Source organism: Etheostoma spectabile, chromosome 8 (genome assembly GCF_008692095.1).
Source record: "Etheostoma spectabile isolate EspeVRDwgs_2016 chromosome 8, UIUC_Espe_1.0, whole genome shotgun sequence".
Classification (NCBI taxonomy): Eukaryota; Metazoa; Chordata; class Actinopteri; order Perciformes; family Percidae; genus Etheostoma; species Etheostoma spectabile.
The window spans coordinates 12,571,576-12,593,525 of NC_045740.1; the positions used below are offsets into that span (position 1 = coordinate 12,571,576).

Below are 21,950 nucleotides of genomic sequence, written 5' to 3' on the forward strand. Positions count from 1 at the left end.
GTGATGTATCGATCGCTTCAAAGAGCATCTGACGTCTCTGTTCCTCAATATGGTGGAAGACAGGGCTGTAGTCAAGACCACCTTTGTCGAGTCCAAGACAAGTGCAAGATCAGGACTAGTCAAGTCCAAGTCAAGACCAAGTCCAAGACAGAAGGTCTTATGCATGACAGTACCGAGACAATACTTTTGGGTTTCACTTTCCCTCCAATATTATTATCAACATAATAAAGAAACCTGGACTTGGTCGAGACCAAAAGCCATATTTGGCAAGACCAGTGGCCGAGACCGGGACAAGTCTGAGTCCAAATACTAACGAGTCCGAGACAAGTCCGAGACCGTAGAAAAATGGTCTTGAGTCCAAGACCGGACTCGACTACTACAGCCCTGGTGGAAAAGTAACTATACATTTCTGTGTCAACATGTAACCAAGTCCTGTAACCAAGGTTACAACCAGCACTAATTTGTCCACTATAAAAACCGTTTGATAAAAAAAATAGAATTGTTTATTTTCTGTAAGTCAAACTGTTCAACTATAAATGAATGTAGCTGTGATTTTATTTACATAGCATTAAACTACAATTATGTACTGTACATACTGCAGCATAGATTATGTATCTGTGACAACACTTCTCTAACACTTCACTTCGTTCTAAAACATTAGAGGGAATATAGATGTGTTGTGTGTGTATTATTTAATGCATTTTAAAATATAAAATCAATTAAACAGTTAAAAGTGTTAAGTTCTGAAGGGTGGAACAATGCTTGGCAGCGCATTATACAAAGGGATCATGAGGGGTTTAAAAGCTTAAATTAGTATACATTACAACACTGAAATTGGGTGACATGGTTATTTCATTGTGACTTTAAAGCTCAATAAATATGCATCAATGTAGCTCGATAACAAGTTGAAAGCCACAAAGTGCCCAAACACTTACAGCGAAGTAGTCATTGAGCATCTCACAACAACCCTAACAATCAGCCCTCAGAGCTGAAAGAACCTTCCAACGCGCAACAGTTAAAACTAACAATAACAATGAATTTCTAGAAATATCAACAGAAACATATTACTTTCTGACAGGTCTAAATCTAAAAAAAAACACCACCACCAACACCCAACGTCAATAAATACTTCAAACCACAGAGAGACAAATGAAGAACAACAACAAAGCTCACACACATTCACACATGCAACAGATGGGGAGAGGAGTGCCAAAATAAGTAATGTTACAACTAAGCTAAGCAGCTAAATGGACTGTAGCTGATTTAAATCTGTCAACGGTCAACTTTATTCATGTGCTTCAAATAAGCACAAATGTAATGTCTAAAGGTATGTCATAATTAAACAGGAGGGCAGAGTTTAAACTTCTTTGGGATTCTTTGCACTGAAAAAATAAAACATGGTATATCATAGTGACTCATACAGGAGGTTTTAGGGCAGACCATCTCTCTTCTCTTCACTACTGTTTTCAGAACTGCAAATCCAACTGTGCCAAGGTCATGGGTGAGGGCCCAGCATCTGATTTGGATGTGCTGACATTCGCTGACTTTCATTGACCCGCTTCTTTGTTTCCCTCACTCACCGACTCTATCTTTTCCTTACCCATTTTCACTCAGCCGTTCAATTACTGCTCCCATCAACCCCATCAGTCTTCCCCTCAGTCAAATACTTTGCTGTGGGAAAAGTTAATTGCACACAAAATAGTAGTTCATGTAAAATACAGCTTAAAGGCAGAATAAGAAAGACAAGGAGGCCTTGTTGAATGCTCTGCAGAATCAGTGGAACTTGTTACATGCATGCACGCACATAAACATGCACACATACTGTATGTTTGTGTACACAAAGTAATACAAGGGCTTCTTTTAAGTGCTGACTGTGTATACTGTAAAGCGCCTCCAATTTTACACATAATGTTCAGGTTATCCTTCATGAGTACTCCAGAGTCTGTGAAAAAAGTTGAAAAATGTCTTCTGTGGCCCTGAAGGATGCATTCCAAACAAAGAAATAAGCCAGATGTTGTCATCAGGCTATGCTACATATCCAGCAGAGCAAGAAAGCCAAGCACTGGTTAAATAAAGAGCCTCAGTTATATGTTTTAGGTAGTGGCTGGACCAAATCAAGGTATCAGTGGATACTCGACTCCAATGGAATGCCCCTGTTGATCGGTTTGTTTTGTGTGAGTAGGAAAAATGTTTGTTGAAGCATATTAGCCATGCAAACTTTAAAAACCATACTGTTGATACTTAATTAGTTTGCCCACTGCTGCTACTTTGCTTTCTCTCAAGCTCTTTTCATAATGCTGTCCAGCTCCACCTGCAGAATCCAAATTTATCTGTACTTCCTTCTGCAGCAGGTCACTCCCTTTTTCCCCATTATTCAGCTTAGCTTTATTTTTCCAGACATTTCTCAAAACTTTTATCTCTCCCCAAAGTCATTTTATATCATCTCTTCCACTGCAGCTTCCCTGATATAGATTACAGTATTCCACCTGACAGTTTCCCTGAATACATCTGACTGTGTACAGCCTGACCAAGTATCTAGTTCTGCATCACCAATACGTCCTGTAATAACTGTCAGGACCTTAATCCCACCGCACCTCGTAGGCATATCCTTGTTACCCTACAATGGCGATGAGGCCGTGGCGATGGTAGATACATTAGGCTGAGTGATTTTAAGCTAATCACTTCTATTGTGTATATATATATATATATGAGCATATAATACACATAACACATGATCATATGTCAGATTAGATCCAACCTATTGTCATCACATATGTCACAAGTACAGAGCAACAAAATGTAGTTAGTGTCTAACCAGAAATGTTTAAGTAGTGATTAAAAACACATTAAATGACATGTGCTACAGTATGAACAAATGTGCAAGGTATGAATGATATATAAGTATATGTTTATGTGTCTATATGAGTGTCTATTACTACAGGTATGGCCAGGCTATAACTATGGTAATACAGAATAAATAACTATAAAGTATGTTAAGTAGGGCAAGTTGTAGTAGTAGTAGTAGTAGTAGTGCAAGTGGAATGGGGGGTGGGGGTGGGGATAATGTGTGTGTGGGTGTCGGTGGGCAGAGTTCAGTAGGGAGACAGCTGTTGACTCTAGCTTGTGGAAATCCAAAAACTAGCAATTTGTACTTGTCATAGCCACTAATTCCTACAGGCCGGGGGATGCCTGCTCAGATATTATTTCCTCCAGCGCTGACATATTTCCTGTGCTTTAGTCAACACAAAGGAAACCATTGCAATTATTGACCGGTTGACTGTCGTCATGTACTGCAGTGATTTATATTCAAAGAGTAAATACATAGGCTGGGGTAGTTTCTCACAGAGCTGGTTTTACCTGGAGGATTACAGTAGGTGTTTCTGACATGAAACCTGCAATACCACCAGGCTATTACAGTTTTTTCCAATTGCTAACACACTAAAATTACATGCACGGCACAATTATCAAAACTGACACACAGAGAGCAAAACTTCTTCTCAAGTCTCCAAAAGTCTAAACACATTTTCTGCTTTACACACATTTTGCAATTCAAAATGGAACTTGCATAAGACACAACACACAACAATCCGACAAAAAGTCACATGTTTGCCATTTCAAACCACTGCCCTTCAAAATGACACTACATGAGCTAATTGGCCAATTACATGTGCCACCTCATGTGGCCAATTGTCAACACTCCAATCAGGATGTAAGAACTACGAAAAGACCACAGGTGAGCACCTTTTTTTAACAACAACAATGGAAGACGTTGCAGAGAGTAGAAGAGGAAGAGGGAGGTTGAGAATAAGAGGGGGAGGAAGAGTGAGAGGTAGGGGTAGAGTAGGTAGAGGAGTTCCTGGCCAAAGAAAACAAACACTTTCAAATGAAATCAGAGCAACCTTAGTAGATCATGTCATCAACCATGGGCTGACAATGCGTGAGGCTGGACAGAGAGTGCAGCCAAACTTGAGCCGCTTTACTGTCGCCTCTGTCATTCGGACCTTTAGACTGGAGAACAGGTATGCAACCAAAATTTCATGTAGTACACATGCAGTACACCCCATCTCATAATGTATCAGTTGGGTGACACCTGTTTACTTAGTGTATGACATCAGCCATTCATGAACTGTACAAGTTTCCTGTACAATGCACTATACTGTGGGGGAAAAATATTTAGGCTGCATTGTCCAAGACCTATATATTTCTTTATTTTATTTTTTCTAAAGGACTGAGAGACGACACCATGGTGGAGGAAGGGGCCAAATGTTCACCGGGGTACAGGAAGCTGGAATTGTAAACTTGGTTTTGGAACATAATTAAATCAGATTACGACAAATTCAAAGCCACATCATCCAAGACAACACCTTATTCAACAAGTCAGTCTGTCCACATAGGCTCGCATTCTCAAGCGAAACCAAATCGGAATAAAACAACTTTATAAGGTGCCGTTTGAGAGAAACTCTCAAGGAAACAAAGAGGTCAGACGAGCATATGTGGATGCAAGTACTACACTGACTGCAGTACACTACACGCAACATTGTTTCCCAGTGTACTGGATAACACCATATTGACAGATTTTTGTTATTTGTTTCAGGAAGTAAAGACGTGGAAACGGATGCTCATGCAATCCCACATGAGTTCATCTTTATAGATGAGGCTGGGTTCAACCTAGCAAAGACCAGAAGAAGGGGGAGAAACGTCATTGGCCACAGAGCCATTATAGATGTTCCTGGCCAACGTGGTAGGAACATCCCAATGTGCACTGTCATCTCCAGTATGCATGGTGTCCTCCACCGTCATGCCAACCTTGGACCATACAACACAGCCATATTCTCACATTTCTGGACAGACTTCACAACATTCTCATACCACCAGAGCGTTTGAATGATGCAGACCATCAAGGAAACCGGTACGTTGTAGTATGGGACAACGTGAGCTTTCATCGTGCAGCCGCAGTCCAAAACTGGTTTGCTGACCACCCAACATTTCTTGTGCAATACCTCCCACCATGCTCACCATTTTGAACCCCATAGAAGAGTTCTTTTCGGCATGGCGGTGGAAGGAATACGACCGGCAGCCCTTTGTGCGCATGCCTCTTGTGTAGGCCATGGAAGAGGCGTGTGATGAGATGGATGTGGGTGCAATTCAGGGATGGATAAGGCACTTAAGGCGCTTCTTCCCTCAATGTCTGGCAGGGGAAGATATTGCCTGTGATGTTGACGAGGCGTTGTGGCCAGACCCGGCTGTGCGGCAAGATGCTGTCTAATTATTTTTCTTGCCTCTTTTATTTACTGTAATACATTTCTTCTTAAATTTTCTTTTTTTGGAAGAATGTTTTTGTTCAGTCCCATGCAAATATATCTGCTGTGCACATGTTGCACTGACTTGTTTACTGTAGTGAAACATAAAATAATGTTTCAACAGCATATGTGTGTATCTGCAAATATTTCTGTGCATCTGAACAATCTGATGTATATTTTAGTATTATGGCAAAGCATACTAAAGATGGGGGTGCTTTTCTTTATGTCCAACAGTGTGTAGTTGGTTAGGCAAAAATCTTGTAATATGAATGAAGTGTGTGCCATTTCATGCAAAAGTTCGATTTTGATAATGTTATGTGTAGTTTTGGTTGCAGTGCTTCATTTTGCCGGATATATGAGATATTTTGCAGTTTGGGTGTGTGGTTTTGTGAATTGTTTTACGTATTCTGATAAAACCAGACTAGTTTGCAAAATTGTGTGTTAGCAATAGGAAAAAAACTGTATGAAGAAAAGGAACCTCCTTTTTTAGGCTTTTTGGTTTTGATAGTTTCTACTATCAAATTGCCTGCAAGCGTGAGCACAGCAGCACAAAACATGCAGAGAATCTAATTCTTAATGATGGGGCTCCTGTTGAAAATAGCTTTTCCAGACATCACTGCACAGCCTGTGTACAACATAGAAAACTTGATAACACTTCTCATAGCAGTGGATCTAAACAGAGCTTAAAATAAACCGAGCAGAAATACAAATTGGACAATGATACCGACAGTCAACGTCTACTGTCTAACAAGGAAGAATGATGTGAAGCTACTCTCAGTCTTCTGCACAACCACAAAAAGATGCAATGGTTTATTTTCACAAAATGCAGCCGTAACAACCATATGCAACACACATTTTGAGGCACAATCATTTATGTTACCCCAGTAGTGTTTATCAAAGCAGAAAAAGGAAGTTATTGTCAGCTCTGTCCAAGAGGAACAAATAAAAACTACTTCATCCACAATATCTACAGTGTGAAAAAAAACAATTGGTCAAAAAGTTAATGACCATTATGTTTTATAGAACTTTCCAAACACATTGAATTCAATGGTATTTATTATCAGGAATGGAATAGGCAAAGTCACAAGCAGTATGTGTGTGTGTGTGTGTATGTGTTTGTGTGCAAGCTTGTGTGTGTGTGTGTGTGTGTGTGGTGTGTGTGTGTGTGTGTGTGTGTGTGTGTGTGTGTGCGTGTGTGTGTGTGTGTGTGTGTGTGTGTTGCAAGCATGTGTGTGTGTGTGTGTGGTTATCTGCATATAAGTAAACTGTAGTTATACACTTACAAGGTAAATATAAATGTTTCCTATTGAAGGATTACTTTGTTTTCCAGTTTGTGACATTTTAAATATACGTGATGCTTAACAAGATGAAATATACACTCACCTATAGGATTATTAGGAACACCATACTAATGCTGTGTTTGACCCCGTTCCGCCTTCAGAGCTGCCTTAATTCTACGTGGCATTGATTCAACAAGGTGCTGAAAGCATTCTTTAGAAATGTTGGTCCATATTGATAGGATAGCATCTTGCAGTTGATGGAGATTTGTGGGATGCACATCCAGGGCACGAAGCTCCCGTTCCACCACATCCCAAAGATGCTCTACTGCATGGGTCTCAAACTCGCGGCCCGGGGGCCAATTGCGGCCCGCGGGAAGATATTTTGTGGCCCCCTACTTGACATCAAAGTTAAGTGTTAGTGCGGCCCGCGCGTTCTAAAACTTTTTCTCATTGCGCTTGTCACTTATGGGCTACCGTAGTAGTCTCCTGACAGCGGCGTAACGGTTGTCAAGCTAGCTAAGTACTCTTTGCGGCAAATGCCTGAGGTTTGACAATGTGAACTCTGTTGGGAAATGCACCAACCATATCAGATCTAGGGGTTTAAAGCACCGGCAGTTCCACGCCCTGTTTGGAGGAAATAGTTTTTTTTTGGAATACTTGATGCGGCCCAGCCAAACCCAGACTCTACTTCCAGCGGCCCCCAAGTAAGTTGAGTTTGAGACCCCTGCTCTACTGGGTTGAGATCTGGTGACTGTGGGGGCCATTTTAGTACAGTGAACTCATTGTCATGTTCAAGAAACCAATTTGAAAATATTCAAGCTTTGTGACATGGTGCATTATCCTGCTGGAAGTAGCCATCAGAGGACGGGTACATGGTGGCCATAAAGGGATGGACATGGTCAGAAACAATGCTCAGGTAGGCCGTGGCATTTAAACGATGCCCAATTGGCACTTAGGGGCCTAAAGTGTGCCAAGAAAACATCCCCCACACCATTACACCACCACCACCAGCCTGCACAGTGGTAACAAGGCCTGATAGATCCATGTTCTCATTCTGTTTACGCCAAATTCTGACTCTACCATCTTAATGTCTCAACAGAAATCGAGACTCATCAGACCAGGCAACATTTTTCCAGTCTTCAAATGTCCAATTTTGGTGAGCTCTTGCAAATTGTAGCTTCTTTTTACTATTTGTAGTGGAGATGAGTGGTACCCGGTGGGGTCTTGTGCTGCTGTAGCCCATCCGCCTCAAGGTTGTGCGTGTTGTGGCTTTACAAATGCTTTGCTGCATACCTCGGTTGTAACGAGTGGTTATTTCAGTCAAAGTTGCTCTTCTGTCAGCTTGAATCAGTCGGCCCATTCTCCTCTGACGTCTAGCATCAACAAGGCATTTTTGCCCACAGGACTGCCGCATACTGGATGTTTTTCCCTTTTCACACCATTCTTTGTAAACCCTAGAAATGGTTGTGCGTGAAAATCCCAGTAACTGAGCAGATTGTTAAATACTCAAACCGGCCCGTCTGGCACCAATAACCATGCCACGCTCAAAATTGCTTAAATCACCTTTCTTTCCCATTCTGACATTCAGTTTGGAGTTCAGGAGATTGTCTCGACCAGGACCACACCCCTAAATGCATTGAAGCAACTGCCATGTGATTGGTTGATTAGATAATTGCATTAACGAGAAATTAAATAGGTGTTCCTAATAATCCTTTGGGTGAGTGTAGGTGAAAACGTATTCTAAGCAGACTTGGACTTGACTTGCCTCCCTCTCTAAAACATTTCTACAATTGATTGAATCTATTAAATTGCGTTATACGTGGAAACCCTCCTTTCACCATTGGAAATGGACAAACTGGGGTTATCAGTCAGTATTTTAATTTCATTTTATAACAGATGACCAAACCTAAAAAAAAATCCATGAAGAACATAATCATTGTGCTGAACCATATTTAGAAACATAAAGGAGAAACCAAATAATATTTATTTATTTAAGCGCACACCAAACAAAAACACATGCTTCTAAGAAATTGCTTTACATCTAATGAAAAATGACTTGTAGAGGAGACAGCAGAGGCAAAAAGAGCACAGTGCTAAAGTAAAGTGAACATGTTGAGAGTTGCCTGCCTCCTTACAGTTTCACACCCTCTTACAGAGCTGTCTTTTCTCTCTGATAATACTCTAAACAAGAGGCTTCTTTATACTGCAAATGAGCTGCATGCCTGTAACATCTACAGTACTTACACATAGCAATAAACTGATGGGCTGTCATAGGAGCATTGCATCTCCATTGCATCACTGTTGGATAAGTTTGCAGACAGAAAAAATAAAAAAGCGAAGAGCCACAGAGCATTAACTGTACCGAAACAGCCTGCAGATTGAAAGCATGCATGTATCCGCAGCCAGACAAACAACAGCACTGCCGTCAATTCCCCCATGTGAGGACCGAGCTCTGCAAACCACCAGATCACAATGAGCTGGACCACAGAGTGGCCTTGTGGCCACTTGGACAGTAATAGGTCCAGAACCTCACCACAGGTTAACTGAGAGTGTGACCAGACTCTAACCAACAGATAGCAAAATTAAGAGCCAGAGTCCCCAAGACTCAGAGGACAGTGGAAAAACTGTTTTGAGTAGGGCTGCAACTAACCATTCTTTTCATTGTCGATTCACCTGTTGATTATTTTCTTAATTAATCCATTAGTTGGTTGATCTATAAAAATGATCTATAAAAAAAGTGAAAAATGTTGATTAGTGTTTCCCAAAGCCCAAGATGACGTCCTCTATGAATAAAGACATCCCCACGTCTTGTTTCGTCCACAACTCGAAGATCTTCAGTTTACTTTCATAGAGGAGTAAAGAAAAGAATTCACAATAAGAATGATATTAAACATGACTCAAACCAATTAATAATTACAGAAGTTGAGGGTATTATAGTAATTGACACTAGTTTGATTTATCTACAAAGCAATATGAAAAACTACAGCAAACAAACAACAATTGAATCCGAATATATTAACCAAATAAACGTGGTTTCCAAGTAAACGTGAGAAGATATGCATTCCTATTTGTCTGTACCCAGTATCGTCGTAATGTTTGAAAATCTAGTGGCTCAGTTAGATGATTTTTTAGACACCAGTGGAGTCAAAAAAATCTGCAATCCTAAAAGGGTGGAATTATATTAATACTGGAACTTACATTTTCATTTGCAACAAACATGCTAAAGCAAGACACTAGACATGGGTCTCAATCAATACCTGGGGCTGGAAGTAATCTGGTTTAGGCCAAAGTTCAAAAACAAACCCTACCTCAAAAAAGGGCCGGAAATGCGTGTTTAAACCTGTGATGGGTTGGTGCATCCACCAACACAGCATTCACATTGGTCTAAACCTCAGGCTTTGCCACAAAGGGTACTTGCTCTTGACAACGTTAGGCCGCTGTCAGAGACTATACGTAGAACCATATGAATGCGCAATGAAAAAATTTCAGAACGCGCGGGCCGCACAAAAACTTTAACTTTAATGTCAAGTACGGGGCCAAAATTATGCCCGGGTCGAAATTGGCACCACTGGCGCAGTTGAGACATGTACTAGACAGAAGCTGAAGCGTCCACAGAATGACCCTAAAGCTGTGAGGCACAGTGCCAAGAGGACGTCCGGCTGGTAGAGGCAGGGGTGTGGGCCGAGGCTGGGTAAGGACAGACCAGGCAGAGGCTTGGAACCAGTCCAGGATATAGTATGAGGTTCTGGATGAGGTCCAAGCCAGCTGGGGAGCAGCAGAGTCAAGTCCTACAGTAACCTGGATCTGTGTAGCCTGGCCACGCCGCTGACAGATTTATCAACCTAGACCTGGCTTTGCAGAATCGCCTGCTTAAACCGCAATATATCTATATCTCACTCATTCACCCCCTTTCTCTTTCTCCCAGCTCCCTGCATAAATCAATGCAATTATTATTTCTCCCTTACATTCTGTTTTTTACCAACTACCTCACATTCATGGCTACATCATTTCACCAAAAGAAAATTCCACCTCACAGTCATGTGTGCATAATTGAAAATAATTATGCATTCAACACCGCTCCATTAATTTCCATGACTGTATGAGTCCATGGCACATCTCATATTCAAGTGATACCTCATGCTGTAGCAAGGTTTCCAATAACATTGACTATTATTTTCTAATCCATCAATATTAAAGCAAACTTAATATTACTTGCCTTGACTGCAGGCACATTGAGCCCCAGTAATAAGACTGCATGAGAGGAGAGATGGACCAGGAGGAGGCAAGGAGTGCGCTGTGCTGCTGGGGTTAGGCACGAACTGAGTGGCACACCTGCCTGCCTGATTAAGCCGTGGACAATGAGGCCTCTGTTGCTACCTGTCCACCTGTCTACAAAGTGGAGCCCCTCCGCTCTATCTCCGCAGCCATGAATTCCTCTCTGCCCCTCCTTGGTTTCTGTCTAGCCCAATGTTTGCTCAGTTATATTAGGCACACGCACGCGCGCACACGCACACACACACACACACACACAGTGGGAAAAAACGGTTTACATACAAACAACACAATGTAGATGTAAAATTTCAATTATTCAAACACAGTGCAAATTAACTGTATTGCCCCAAGATGACTAGTCATTCCTGTTTTTTAAAGCACCAGTTTAAGATATTGTGCCGTTATGAACCCTTCACTGCAGACTCGGATATTATTCATGTTATTTCTAAGGCCTCTGCTAAATACCTCCATGAAATTTCTTATTATGGGAATATTAATTAAAGATCTTTGTCTGTAACAGCTCCTCTTCTCTCCATATTCCTCACTAAAGCTCTGGTCTTTGTATTTTCAACCCTAACCAGAATCACATACAGTAGTGTCCAAATCCCTTTTTTTAATGTATGAGACATCTGTAGGGCAACAACTGACCTCAAGCTGATTTTTATGTGCAATATTTTAGGAAATACGGTATGTATGTATGTATGTATGTATGTATGTATGTATGTATGTATGAAAGAGAGGGATTATTTAAAGTGTGTGTGTGTTTATGTGTGAAAATAGGAAGAGAGAATGTTTCTTCATGTCACCAGTTACCCCAGTCTTAGAAAGATATCCAGTAGTTCTTAAAATAATTATCATAATAATAAATAATATACATATATCTGGGAATTGGGCCATGAGGGATTCCCTGTAGCTGCCAAAACTAACAAAGTCCTTGTTTGCTACTGCCTTGTGAACTCTTTATCTTTGGTCTGTTTCTAACCCATCTTTGAGCCTTAGCTCCCCCACATATCCCCCGTCTGGAACAAAGCATGTGTTATATGATGGATATACACAGAATCACAGACACCAATGATGAATGATGTGAACCTGACATTAACATTTAGATGGATTATTGAGTCTGATACAGAGGAGTGTAACTACCGTAGTGGCATTTCTGTGGTGCAGAATAGACTGTACACACTGTGTGTGTGTGTGTGGTTGTGTGTGTGTGTGTGTGTGTGTGTGTGTGTGTGTGTGTGTGTGTGTGCGTGTGTGTGCGTCCTACGTGTTTTTTTTTCCTGCTGCCTTTACTGCTTTACTCATCATCTCTCTGTCACGGTTTCTTTCTCTCTCAATTGCTCTTTCTTATTCAAGCTCCAGCTCTCCCCCCCACTGTTCACCTTTTCTGTTTTGTTTTTGTTAAGCAGTTGGTTGTGTAAGTATCACTTAAGTAGGGTTACCCAGCGGGAGATGTTACAGTTACTGTATTTAGAGTTTTCAATGCAACAGCGGTTGCAGCAAAGTGCTAAACTGATGCAAAAAACAGTGTGTCTAAAACAATGTTATTAGAAATAATTAGAATAGAACACATGGCCATAACATGAACATATATTGTCCTTAAATTATTCAAGAGACTTCTGTGTTTCTATGTTGAGAAAATGAAGTTTATTGTTAAAAAATAAATTATAAAATGGGTAATTTAAAAGTGGAGAAAATACTCCCTGAAACAATATTAAACAATATTCTTATTCCTTCTATCATGCATACAGTGCCTTCAGTGTGACATAAAGTTATTCTCACAGGAAGTCTAAGCGGTGTCGTCCTGGTCGCCCTGGGAGGTGGTGTAATAATGGTGGTCTTGCTTTCTGCCTGAGAAGCCCACATCCTCAACATTATGTGCATCACATGTAGTGGTGCCATTAAAAAGGCAAATTAACCCTTATAAATCCACTCCCCTGTTGTGTGTGTTTGAGAGTTTCTCATCGCAGCCTTCTGACATTCTGAAAAAGCTGCAATGTAAATGTGCTGTATGTTTAATGGTCACTCATCAAGGAGTTTATCAAGTCAGTTAAACATGGTTATAGAGAAAACCCAGAATGGTAGTAGTTGCATTTCCCTCAGGCATAATCTTTTTTTTTTTTTTTAAATGATAATACGTTTTTTTTAGCTTAATTTACCTTAACTGAACAGTGTCATTGAGATGGTTACATGACTTTTTGGAGTTGAATGGTGGTCGTCTCGCTCCCCCCTAGCGCCTGTGAGTGGAAAAACCACCCTTGCAACGTTGGGCCGGCGAGTCGCCGGACTCAGCGTCAGGAAGTATCACGTGATATCAGGCTCTGCACACATATATCATTCAGTAACCGACTTACAAAGTAGTGATGGAGTTTTTCACACTATCGTCTTGGCTGAGCCAGCAAAAAGAAACAGAAACTTAGGAAAGCATTGTCGGAGGAACTGAGAAAGAAGAAGCGGGGATTCAGACATAAGTAAACATAGGAGCTATATTCCACAGCTGTAGGGGGAGCTCTGCAGAGAAACCGGTGAGCAAAAAGCGAGAAAACATCAAAGAAATGGCCAAAACTGCTCAACGCCCCTTCAAACTACATATAGTTAAGAGACGGTCATAGTTTCCAATGGGCTTTAAAAAAGCATGACAATTTGACCTAGCAAATTTGTCAAAACTGATTGGGCACATTTTTTTCCAGAGAAAACTTATGAAAGCGTTTTTGGAGAGAGTGGAGAAAGTGTCTTAGGCTGTATTGTTAAATGCCCACTTTTAAAGCCCTCCAGCTGTGCTCTGTCCTTCTGCCAACCATATCCATTAGAAGAAACCTCAGGGGTTCGAACTTATTATTGTTTTATAATCCCCGGCTTCATTGCAAACACAGCATCAAAAACTTTGATTGGCTGGAAACTTTGTTACGGCAAAGACTGAAAGCAAGACAAATGAAAGTGGTGGTTTGTCCCCATCAATTATGATCCACCTTCCCATCATTTTACTTGTTGTTGTACTCTCTACCCCATTAACACACACAGATAGACAAGAATACCGTATGGTCAATTAACAGTGGGGGGTTAAGGTTGGAACTGGGGTTAGCATTTTTAGTCCAGGAGTAATAAAATTACCAATAGTAAGTTGAGCACTCACTCAGAGTTATTAGCTACTTATCCATGTGTTTATGGCTTTGCCAATACAAGTGTGTGCATTGTTTCTCATAGTTCTCACATTCTGCCTGCTTGCCCTCAAAGTAGCCAACAAATAAACTTTCTTACTTATAAATCAATTGGTTACGGCCAGAGTCAGTGGTCGGCACAACGCCTATAAAGAACACGCACAGCATTTTTTATGAATTCCACAGTAGTTAGTGTAACTTATCTCTTATCTTTCACAATATGAGGACACCGAGTCCGGCGGAATGAAATTAAGAAACAATGGAGTCTTTATGTGTTCTGTTGCCCCTTGACCAATGAAAGAACCGACAGACATTTGTTTTTGGTAATTTAGACATGACTGAAGATGTTGGAAAAAGTGTCATCTACCTGTTGTTGGTAATCAAAGATTTCACTGAGGCACAAAGTTCATTCTGCTGTTTGATATGAACATCATCATAGAGAACAGTTTATGCTATGTCTTTATTTGACTTGTTCCAGCCTCTTTGCTGAGATTAAAGACCATACTGACATCTATGAATGTCTTTGGCTATATTTAGACATGGAGCTGAGTGATGTTGAAGACAGCAGAGAGGGTCACTACCTGCTCTGTATGCTTCACATCATAGCAGATCTGTCCAGCAGAGAGCAGACTCACAGCGAGCTGCAGACCACCGCCCAGCAGTTTCACTCTATTAGGCCTATTACTTCAAGATGTGAAGGGTGTGTGTGTCTGTAATTTTGTATGGACGTGTGTGAGTGACATGTGAGTGTGTATATGCATATTATCAGGTGTTTGCTGGTGACACAGATGTAAGATTTTCCCTATTCACTTGCAACATCAGTTTTCTTGTAATGCTGAATGAATGTGTGTACATGTGTGTGTGCGTGTGAGTGTGTGTGTTGTTACTGCAGTATGCCACCTCCAGTGGTTTTAGGGTGCTGTTTTTACCAACTCAGTCTCATTAGCAGCGCCCCTGTATTAGCTGTGATTAAAATGCTATCATGCCTCTCTCTTTCACAGCTTCCTCTCCTCCTCCCCATAAAGGTAGGATAATGTGGTAGTTTATGTGTCTGTCCGTGAACACTGACACACACACACACACACACACACACACACACACACACACAACACACACACCAATAGTAAATGTCTCAACTTTTAACCTGAAAATAGAGATGTGGGATGTAAGAAAAAAAAGAAGAAAAAAATGCTTTCAGAAGACAAAGCAAAAACAGATTTATAAAAGGATCCATAATATGACCCCCGCAACTCTCCTTCTCGCTCTCTCTCTCTCGCTCTCTCTCTCTCTCTCTCTCTCTCTCTCTCTCTCGCCAGACACATTAAGGAATGTATCATTCTGTGTGCTTTGGCAATAGATCAACATTGGCTGGCTGAGTAAAGTGAGCGTGACTGCTATCAGCCTTATCTGCTGCTAATAAATCTAAATGCAGTATACCCAGACTAAACTCTGTGCCCTTTAACCTCACTCTACCACCCAACACATCAAACACTCAACCAGCACCATCCCCAGCTTTGACTGCATTGCCCCTAAAGACTGTTTTTTTCAATATCATAAACGCTGACAGGCTTGCTCACAAAACTCTTATCTGGTCAGGAGGGGCCTAAGTGCTTTTGATTTTCATTTCATTACGGTAAAATGTGCGACAATCAGATCGTTCTACACCACATATAGTCTGTGGTTTATCTGATAGACTGCAAATTACAGTGGATGTTGCTTGGTATACAGTACAAACTTTGCTCTAATCCAGGATAGATTGACAGTCTGCATACAATAATAAAGTACAAACACAGAAATACAGAATGATGGATTATTTACCATCTCAGTTGCTGTTGATGTAGCGTTGTAATGTAGTGTTTAAAACACTGCCATTACAAACATGTTCTTCTTTGTCTTGATATAACGTCCGCAACTGATTAACATAGCATAAAGATGGGAAACAAGGGGGATCAGCTAGCCTGGCTCTGTCTGACGGAAACAAAATACACACACACAATTTGATGCAAACCTCAATTCTTTTCATTTTTGGGGTTCTCAGTAAACGTAATCCAACTTTTTTTCTGCCACAAGGCATTGTTTTGTCATTGATTACATCCCACTTTACAACACAGTTGATTTCAATATTGATTAAGCCAACACCAAAGATTCTTTTGTATCTTAAAATAATGTTTCCAAAATAATTTCATTAACTTGGAATGATACATAAGAATAATGGTAACAGTTCCGATGTCAACCTGTAGGGGGAACAAAGAGTAAAAGTGCTTTGGTGCCTACATTAGAGGTGCTGGTTGACAAGTAGCTAATGCTAATGCTAATGTAATTCTTGGTGGGTGAAATAAGATTACGACACCGTTCAACACACCCAGGCACCCAAGTCAGAACAGCGGTCATTCATTACGTAATACCTCCGTTAGCGTTATCAAGCCTGCTAACCTGAGTTAACAGGCTTCGTATTTAACATACAGACATCAGAGTGGTATCGTTCTAACTTTTGGCATGAAAGCAAATAGGTGTCTTTCCCCAAATGTCCAACTATTCATTTAGATACTATCGGTTATAACAGAATTCTTATGAAAAATAATGTAATGCTGCTTAGCAATATTACCAGAAAAACATGTATATTTACACAGGAAACAACATGCAGTGCGTAGCCTGGAAGGGAGCCACTGCTGTCAGTGGAATGGTGCCAAAGATGTCATTTAACAGCAAGGGATTGACTGATTGAATCATCTCAAGTGCTTTATATTAAGTATCTAAATTTATTTTCTGTCTTTTAACAGGGAACAGCTGAGGTTAATTTCATATTAAGGCAACATCTGCATCCCAGATAAGTCACTGATCAAAGAGTCAACCGGCCATTATCTTTTGACCATGATTTGGCCAGGAGATGTTTACTCAGGCAGGCAAATCCAAACCCACACATGGCATGATCCACAGTATGGAGTTGGGTCCTTCCACAGACAGAGACAAACAGACAGGGTGGGCTAGGCACCACTTCTTCCCTTTTAGTCCCAATCGCAAGAAGGAGAAACCGTACGGGAAGAAGACTCACTTTCACCACAACCGCTGAACGTACTCACACATACTGTTGCAGTCACACCAGGACAATGCCACTACAATCCAAGCACAACATCTGTTCCAGTCAGAAAGCAAGGCGCGGCCAGAAACATGTTCAAAAACAAAATAGCATAAAAGCAATGGAGTAAAGGAGAAATAAAAGAAAAGAGAGACATGAAAGGAAAACAAGAAAGTCTGTATTTCCATTTGATTTCCAATGTTTTCTGTGGCACACTGTGTCATTTTCCGTAAGGCTCCCACACAGTCCTGAGCTCTGAGCCCTAGGCTTTTTCTCCTATAGGTGATGAAAACACATTGACACCAAAAGGTGCTAATTACCAGTAATTTAAGTGAAATTAATGAAAAGAGAAAGGATGAATAACATTGGAATTTACTGGAATGACCATGAATATTAACCCAGCAGGAAGAGTGTGTGTGTGTGTGTGTGTGTGTGTGTGTGTGTGTGTGTGTGTGTGTGTGGTGTGTGTGTTTTGCACAGGGAAAGTGTACATTGTGGTGTTTTCATTGTAGAGTACACCATTCAATACAAAAATACGCTTATATCATTTAATGTGGTTCATTTTCCAAATGTTGGATATCTCATTTTGTAATGAAACTGTATTTACATTTACATTTATATGCAGGCACACTTGGGATTTGGTCTTGTATGTTTAGTCCTATTTAAACAACAATTATAGAAGGAAGTAAGCAAATGAATGTAAGTATAACATTATATTAGATATGTGTTAAGTGTAATAATCAGTTAATGAAATCGGTCAATGAAATATCAGTGGCACTAAAAATAAGATAAACCAACAGGGTTTTAGATGACGGAGCCTAGTAATGAAGTGTGATTTAACGGCAGTCAAACACACTGAATTTAGACACATTTTGTATACAAATGTTAAGTTAAAAAAATTTAAAATATGTGGCTTATTATGCGTGACACAAATTAATTATACATATAATAATTAATATAGTATTTACATTCATTTACACCTTATTTGCAAGATGTTTTATTTGTCTCTATCATGGGATTGCAGAACTTTATGGGTAGCTGCATTGTTTCCCCTCTACAGGAAACTGGGGTCTTTGAATAGCTTAGCCATGGGCTTAACATCCAGAAAGCTCTAAGGCAACAGTCACAGTCAGAGACAGACCAAGCTATAGGTTTACAGCCCACAGAGCTTTCCCTCACACTTGGCAGGAAAGGTTAAAGGCAATTACAACTGATCAAACAAACAATTTCTTAAGGCGGGCATGTTAAAGAGGCTGTTATAGTCAGGTACAGTAAAACGTCCTCTGGTGTCAACCTCCTTAAGTCTTCCCATCTCCTCCCCCAGGGACGTCTAATCTACGACATATGGACATAACAGCCAACTGCCAAGGATGAGGGGAAAGACTGCAATAAGATGCAGTGAGTTTGGTTAATAGTTGGACTATTAATTGTGGCGCTCTGTCGCTTTCTATGTAAACAAGCAAGATTAAAAACACAACCTGAATTGAGGAGATCCATTTACTTATTAATTAGCACAGACGATGAGAGCCATTTTTCCAAAGATAACATTTAGTTAAGGCTAATGTTTTTGGTTTCTACCAAGTTTCATTAAAAACACATGAACAGGTTTAAATCACTTTCAAGCACTCAATAGTTTTTGGTTTTTCTGATGAAAATAAACAAAACACAACGTTTCCTTGTAAACAAGGTCCTCTAAATAAGAAAACCCTTGTAGAAAATCAGGAGACAATGAAAATGAGCTATGAATTATGCCCCAGAATCCCTCTTTAAAAAAAAACATCAGAGAGAGGTTGTATTCTGGTGTCAGACTTTCCTCTGTATCTTTGTAATACTGATTTAAATTTCACCTATTCTAATGATCAGAATAACAAGAATTCAAAGATGTTTTGTTGATGAATAGAACAGGAACCAACATTTAGTGTCGTTAGTCAAGGTATTTCAGAAGCATCATTTTTCATAAAGATAAATGAAAAGGTACAGTGGGGCTCGAAAGTTTGGGCACCCCAGGTAAAAAATTGTATTAATGTGCATAAAGAAGCCAAGAAAAGATGGAAAATCTCCAAAAGGCTGCCCCCTTTGGCAAGTATCACAGCTTGGAAACGCTTCTTGGAGCCAGCCAAGAGTCTTTCAATTCTTGTTTGAGGTATCTTCGCCCATTCTTCCTTCCAAAAGTCTTCTAGTTCTTTGAGATTTCTGGGCTGTCTGTCACGCACTGCTCTTTTAAGGTCTTTCCATAGATTTTCAATTATTTTGAGGTCAGGAGATTGTGAAGGTCGTGGCAAAACCTTCAGTTTACGGCTCTTGATGTAATCAACTGTGGATTTTGAGGTGTGTTTAGGATAATTATCCATTTGTAGAAGCCGTCCTCCACTTTAAATTTCCATTTTTTTCACAGATGGCATCACATGAGCGTCCAACATTTTAAGAAATTTTATTGAATCCATTTGTCCTTCTACTCGTGAAATGTTCCCTGTGCCACTGGCTGCAATACAACCCCAAAGCATGATGGATCCCCCCCATGTTTAACAGTTAGAGGTAGACAGAGGTTCTTTTCATTAAATTCTGTGTCCCTTTCTTTTCCAAACGTACCTTTGCTCATTCCGGCCAAAAAGTTCTATTTTAACCTCACCGGTCCACAGAACATGTTTCCACAATGCATCAGGCTTGTCTATTTGTTCATTTGCAAACTTCAAACGCTGATTTTTGTGGTGAGGACGTAGAAGACGTTTTCTTCTGATGACTCTTCAATGAAGACCATATTTGTACAAGTATCTCTTTATAGTGGAATGGTGTACCACACCTCCAGTGTCTGCCAGGTCTTTTTGGATGGATTGTGGAGTCAAACGTGGCTTTCACTTGCTTTTCTCACAATCCTGCGAGCTGTTCTGTCTGATATTTTTCTTGGTCTTCCAGATCTTGCTTTAACTTCCACTGTTCTTGATGACAGCCATTTCTAAATTACATTCCGAACAGAGGATATTGGCATCTAAAAACGCTTTGCTATCTTCTTATAACCTTCTCCTGGTTTGTGAGATTCAACTATTTGGTTTCAGCAGTACTAGTTTCAGTTTTCTAGACCACTGCTTAGAAGAACCCATGGTGACTGATTGTTGGGGCAAGGTCAGATGAGTCTGGGCATTTAAAACCTTAAGATTGACATCACTTGGTCTTTCCAGACGATGATTGAGAACAATCCATGACACTGTCCGGTCTCAGCTTTCCAAAGGGGGCGGTGCATGCTATGAACTCTGCAGGGTGCCCAAACTTTTGCAGACGCCATTTTTTTGTTTTCTGTTATTTTGAACGTGTAAATGATGAAAATAAAGTCTACTTTTTTTTTGTGACATATAATTTGAATGTCTAAACTGTCATTTGATGCCTTTTGGAGATTTCTCCATTTTTTCTTGGCTTCTTTATGCACATTAATCCAAATATGTTTACCTGAGGCGCCCAAACTTTTGAGCCCCACTGTACTGACGTGCAGTTAACAAAACTTGGTCCTCTTTCAACGCTCTGGGCACTATTCCTGTTACTGTAACTTTTTAAAGACCTGTGGTGATTCTACCCTAATGATCCAAGTGTGCGTTCGAGTGTGCATATAATGTTTGAGTGTATGTGAACAAGTAGTCGCAGAGTGCTTTTCAGGACACATGGATACTGTTAAGACACTGGCTGTGATCACAGGGATGGACACTCTATTTGCAGGAGCCAAAAAGACTTTGGATAGTGGAACAATTACAAGGAGCTGGGGTTGAAATGCGAGGTGCTGGCTGCTTGAATTTAGAATTTCTGTGCAATCAGGTGTTTTTGCAGGAGTAATAGATCAAATAGCGATAATGAGAGGTTTAACAGAGGTTTTGTCAGGGCAAGGACTTACTTTTCTGTCCCCGGGATGTCACGTTAAGCAGCACATAATCTATAGGTAAAGTGAAAGCAGCAGTTAGTCTGTTTTCTTCTACTCCAAAGGGCCAGTGCACTTACATGAACTTACTTACTTACTCTTTACTGAGCTATGGCTCGAGGTAATTGAGGAATGGTATGTGTGATGGATTATCAGGGTTACAGCAAATGCACGTTTGGAAAATTGTAGGTGCTGCATACATGACATAGAATAACATGAGACAGCAAGCTAGTGCAGGAGACAGAGAGGGGGAGTTCAGATGAATTGAACGCTTAATATACAGTATAGGGAGCAGAACAATACAAGGATAATACAAATAGTGGCCAAAATATAATATCCAGAACGTACACCGCATATGAATAGATACTGACTGTGCTAGGTGGTAGTCCTACATACTGTATGTTTAAGTAATCTAAATACATCTCTTTCTCTCTGCTTTTCATGGCATCTGTCACTCATTGCCCCAGCTTACATAACCAGGTCACGCCCTCTCCCTTCAAAGGCATTCTCATCTGTAGCACTCATTACTAGTCCTTGCTTCCCACATGAGGGCCCGCTGTCATCTGCCCAGTAGCCTCTGCTGACCAACATCCATCTGTGTAACCTCCCATCAGCAGGCCTTTCATCACACTCATAAAGGTTCAGGATCTACGGCATCAACACTGTAACAGAGTCTTTATTTGGTTTGAGGGCAATGGGCAACCAGGGGTTGATGCAAAGACTGTATAAGTGAAGCCAAAATATCTTGATTGCCCCCTGGTGGCTGGCTGCAATATAGGTCATAGGCCCCGCCCCCCTCCTTGTTAGCGTACGTGTCAAATACTTTCTTGTCCAAGAAGAAAAAGTTTCTGTCATTTTAGACAGTTATTATCATACGGATGTTGGATAAAGTGTTTATTTTTCTGATAAGTTTGGTTTTTATCAGTTATTTGATGCTATAAAAACGGGGGGAAACGTCATGAT

General features: G+C 40.5%; 2 long non-coding RNA genes across 2 annotated transcripts in view; both read right to left on the bottom strand.

Moving 5' to 3' along the window:
* LOC116694045 (uncharacterized) overlaps positions 1 to 21,950 on the bottom strand; it is a 105,552-nt gene that overhangs the window by 16,362 nt on the left and 67,240 nt on the right. The gene's annotated exons all lie outside the window — the stretch shown is intronic.
* LOC116694041 (uncharacterized) lies at positions 3,429 to 21,790 on the bottom strand. The gene is made up of 3 exons (XR_004333058.1): positions 21,691 to 21,790; positions 8,475 to 8,486; positions 3,429 to 3,438 (listed from the first exon to the last, which is right to left on the bottom strand). It is a non-coding gene; the product is annotated as an uncharacterized LOC116694041 (long non-coding RNA).